Consider the following 5,481-nt stretch of genomic DNA (forward strand, 5'->3'; position numbering starts at 1 on the left):
TGTGTGGCGGAGGGTACTTTCAGTAACACTATCTGATCCCTCCAAACCTGTTTCACTCGCAAATAGTGCGTGGGAGGAATGATTGCTGGTAAGCCTCTGTATTGCCGACTCCTCCTGAAAAGTGCTGTCCCGAAATTTCAATAGTAAATCTCTCCGTCATGCACAACGCCTCTCTTGTAACGTCCGCCAATGGAGTTTATTTAGCATCTCCGTAACACCCTCTCGTCGGCTATACGATCCAGTGACGAAAAGCGCCACACTTCGTTGGATCTTCTCTGTCTCCTCTATCAGTCCTACCTGATAGGGATCCCAGATAGGTGAACAATACTCAAGAAGCGGGCGAACAAGCGCCTTATAAGCCACTTCTTTCGTAGATGGGTCACATTTCCTCACGATTCTGCCGATGAATCTGAGTCTGGAGTCTGCTTTTCCCACTATCTGTTTTATATTGTCATTCCACTTAAGGTCGCTCTGAATAGTTACGCCTAGATATTTCACGGCAGACGCTGTCTCCAGCTCTTTGTCATCAATACTGTAGCTATACAGTTGGATTTCTTTTCCTATGTATGCGCAATATAATACATTTATTTATGTTCAGGGTCAACTGCCAGAGCCTGCAACATTCATAAATTCTCTGCAGGTCTTGCTGCAAATTCTTACTATCTTCTGGCGTTGCTACTTTGGTATAGACAACTGCATCATCTGCGAATAGCCTTAAAGAGCATTCGACGCTTTCTATTAGATCATTTTTTATATATATTGTAAACATCAACGGTCCTATCAAACTTCCCTGTGGTACTCTGGATATTACCTTCACATCTGTCGATTTAGTTCCGTGAAGAGCGACCTGTTGAGTTCTCATCTGCAAAAAAGTCTTGAATCCAATCGCAGGTTCGCTCCGATACTCCGTAATCTTGTATTTTTTTTTCGTTATACGGCAATGCGGGACGGTGTCGAATGCCTTACTGAAATCAAGCAACACGGCATCAACCTGAGCACCGTTGTCCACGGCGCTGTGTATCTCATGGAGGAACAGAGCGAGCTGAGTTCCGCAGGATCTCTGTTTGCGGGATACATGTTGATTTTTATAGAGATGTTCATTTTCCAAAAACGTCATAATTCTTGAGCATAAAACATGTTCCATAATTCTACAACATATTGACGACAACGATATATCCTATGTGATCAAAAGTATCCGGACACCTGGCTGAAAATTACTTACAAGCTCGTGGCGCCCTCCATCGGTAATGCTGGTATTCAGTATGGTGTTGGCCCACCCTTAGCGTTGATGACAGCTTCCACTCTCGCAGGCATACGTTGAATCAGGTGCTGGAAGGTTTCTTTGAGAATGGCAGCCCATTCTTCACGGAGTGCTGCGCTGAGGAGACGTATCGACGTCGGTCGGTGAGGCCTGGCACAAAGTTGGCGTTCCAAAATATCCCAAAGGTGTTCCATAGGATTCAGGTCAGGACTCTGTGCAGGCCAGTCCATTACAGGGATATTATTGTCGTGTAACCACTCCGTCACAGGCCGTGTGTTATGAACAAAAAGATGCAGTCGCCATCCCCGAATTGCTCAACTACAGAGGGAAGCAAGAAGGTGCTTAAAACATCAATGTAGGCCTATGCTGTGATATTGCCACGCAAAACAACAAGGAGTGCAAGCCCCCTTCATGAAAAACACGACTACTCCATAACACCACCGCCCCCAAATTTTACTGTTGGCACTACATACGCTGGCAGATGACGTTCACAGGGCATTCGCCATACCCACACCCTGCCATCGTATCGCCACATTGTGTACCGTGATTAGTCATTCCACACAACGTTTTTCCACTGTTCAATCGTCCTGTCCTTACGCTCCTAACACCAAGCGAGGCATCGTTTGGCATTTACCGGCGTGATGTATGGCTTATGACCAGCCGCTCGACAATGAAATCCAAGTTTTCTCACCTACCGCCTAACTGTAATAGTACTTGCAGTGGATCCTGATGCAGTTTGGAATTCCTGTGTGATAGTCTGGATAGATGTCTGCCTATTACACATTACTACCCTCTTCAACTGTCGGCGGTCTCTGTCAGTCAACAGACGAGGTCGGCCGGTGCGCACTTGTGATGTACGTGTTGTCCCTTCACGTCTCCACTTCACTGTCACATCGGAAACAGTGGACCTAGGGATGCTTAGGAGTGTGGAAATCTCGCGTACAGACGTATGACACAAGTGACACCCAATCACCTCACCACGTTCCAAGTCCGTGACTTCCGCGGAGCGCCCCATTCTGCTCTCTTACGATGTCTAATGACTACTGAGATTGCTGATGTGGATTGCCTGGCAGTAGGTGGCAGCACAATGCACTTAATATGAAAAACGTATGTTTTTGGGGGTGTCCAGATACTTTTGATCACATAGTGTAGGTCTATAAATTGTGTGGATCTCTCTTACTGCCTTTCTTAAAAACGGGAATGACCTGCGCTTTTTTCCAGTCATTAGGTACCTTCTGTTGCTCAAGCGATCGACGATAAATTACTGTTAGAAGGGGAACAAGTTTTTTCGCAAAATCTTTATAGAATCTTATAGGTATGTCGTATGGTCCTGAAGCCTTTCCACTGCTAAGCGATTGTAGCTGCTTTTCAATTCCGATCGGTTATCTCAGTATCCGCCATTTCGATGTTCGTACGACGATTGAATGGAGGGACAGTGTTATGATCTTCCGCCGTGAAACAGCTTCGAAAGACCGAATTCAGTATTTCGGCCTTCTCTCTGTTATCTTCCGTTTCGGTACCGGTGTGGTAGCTGAGAGACTGAATAGATGATTTTGACCCACTTACTGATTTTACATACGAGCAAAATCTCTTCGAGTCGGTCCACAACGTCTTACTTTCAAATCATTGAACGCTTCTCTCATTGCTCTCCTTACGCTCATTTTCGCTTCGTTCAGCTTTTCTTTGTCAATTAGGATTTTACGTCTCTTGAATCTGAGACGAAGTGCTCTTTGTTTACGTAGCGCTTTTCTAACAAGGCTATTAAACCGTGGTGAATCTTTCCCGTCCCTTAAAACCTTACTCGGAACGTACTTGTCTAGGGCATATTGAAAGATGCCTTTGAATTTTTTCCATTTGTTCTCCACATCTTCGTCCTGATCACCAAATATTTGATGACTGCTGAGATTTTCTGAAATTTGTATCCCGTCACCCTTGCTGAGCAAATATGTCTTCCTACCTTTCTTAACATTCCTTGTAGGACGCGTCGTCATAGATGCTGTCACAGCCTTATGATCACCGATAGCTACCTCTACGTTAACTGATGCGATAAGTTCATGTCTGTTGCCAGGAGGTCTAAGACGTTGCCCTTACGAGTTGGTTCTCTAACTATCTCCTCAAGGTAATTTTCGTACAAGACGTCCAGAACAATGCCACAAGATTCCCTGTCTCTGGCATCAATTTTGATGACATAACACACCCAGTCTATACCTGGCAAATTGAAATCACCGCCTATTACAGTGGCATGATCAGGAAAATTACTTATGAAATTCTGCAAGTTCTGTTTGAAGCGCTCTACAAATACAGATACTGACCCAAGTGGTCTATAAAAGCATCTGATCACCATTTTTGACCGTTCTTTGATATTCAGTTTCACCCAGATTAATTCACGTTCGGAATCCGTGATAACCTCGCTAGATTTTATCGAATTCTTTACTTCAATAAACACGCCGCCACCATTGACGACTAACCTATCCTTACGATAAACATTCCAATCTGAATTTAGGATTTTGTTGTCATCGATGTCCGGTTTCAACCAACTTTCTGTTCCCAATACTATCTGTGCATTATAACCTTCAGTAAGCGATACTATTTCTGGGACCTTTCCTTGAATGCTCCTGCAGTTTGCGAAAATGATAGTAATCTTTTCTATCTCTGATCTGCGAGGACCAAGATTCACTGAGGTCGCTGTGGCTGATTTAACAGGTAAATCGTCTGTGATCCCAAGGAAGGAGTTCTCTAAACTAAAAAAGCCCCATGTGCACGGCACACGTATTCCGCTAACCTAGTAGCCGCTTCCTGCGTGTAGTGCACGCCTGACCTATTAGGGGGAACCCTACAATTCTGCACCCGACAGCGGAGGTCGACAAATTCGCATCCGATACCGTCGCAAGGTCGTCTGAGCCTCTGGTTTAGACCTTCTACTCTGCTCCAAATCGGAGGACCACGATCAACCCTGGGTACGATGATAGAAATAGGTAGCTTAGCCTGCACCCTGCGTGCGTTGCTAGTTGCCTTCACCAAATCAACCAGCCTCCGACAGAAGCCGAGGACGGCTCAGAACCCAAACAGCAGGCGTCATTCGTGCCGACATGAGCCACTACACGCAGTGGGTTGGACCCAGTGCGCTCGATAGCCGCCGGCAGGGCCTCCTCCACATCACGGGTGAGACCTCTCGGCAAACATACCGAATGCACACCGGAATTCTTTCCCGCCTTCCCTGCGTTCTCCCTGAGGGGCTCCATCTCCCGCCTAACATTGGAGCTCCCAATGACGAACATACCCACCCTTTGTACTTGTCCGGACTGGGCAGGAAAATCGACCGCAGATCCGACAGGAGAGGCACCCCGTGCTGGCTCAGAGTTATCATCAACACTGGGAAGCACCTCGTACCTGTTGCTAAGACGTAGGGGGCCAGCCGCACGGCCTGCTCCCTCTTTCGCCTTCCACCCAGTGAAACGCGAACCCAGCACTGTCTGCCAGCTACTCTGGAGTCAGGACGGTCCGGTCAGGTGTTGCATATCAGAGGCCGCAGCGACGTCCGGGTCACTAGGGGATTCCAGTGCCACCAAAGGCGTCGCAGGTCTCGTCTCTGGCGCCTCGACGTTACCGCAACTTTGAGCATTAGCTAGAAGCTTGTCGACGGTAACCAACGCAGCTACCAGTCGTTTACGGACAGCAGCCAACTCTCCTTGTATCCGCTCACAACAAGCACAGTCCATAGTCGTATCGTACTGTGTATAAAACAGATATAAGGTCTCAAGTGACGCTACTGAGATTGAAAATATACCAAGGGAGAATAAAGTAACACTAAAGGTTGCTGTCCAGATTTCTCACTGTACTCTGAGATCGCAAGCTATTTAACAGAAATAAATGTCTCCACTGAAGTTGATGTATTTACAGATACCTGTTATTAGAAACCCTGTTTGCCGAAAAAACTAGAATGCACTGATGTAATGCGAGGGTCAGCGACTACATTGCCGCCCGTGGAGTGTACACCACGTACTAATATGGGTGTTTCAGTGCGGGTCGACACCTGGTACTTCAGAACCGCTCGTGCTACTGATCTGTGAATGTAATCATTTCATGTACTCCACATGCACTGTTGCAACGATAAATCTTGAGTGAATGGGAAACCTCTAAAAGGGTTTACTAATTTTTTTCCGGCAGGGTAGATAAAAAGACAGCTGTCAAAGTTTGCCAGTGATGAGTTGGCGGCGGCG

This window comes from Schistocerca cancellata, chromosome 1 (genome assembly GCF_023864275.1).
Source record: "Schistocerca cancellata isolate TAMUIC-IGC-003103 chromosome 1, iqSchCanc2.1, whole genome shotgun sequence".
Classification (NCBI taxonomy): domain Eukaryota; kingdom Metazoa; phylum Arthropoda; class Insecta; order Orthoptera; family Acrididae; genus Schistocerca; species Schistocerca cancellata.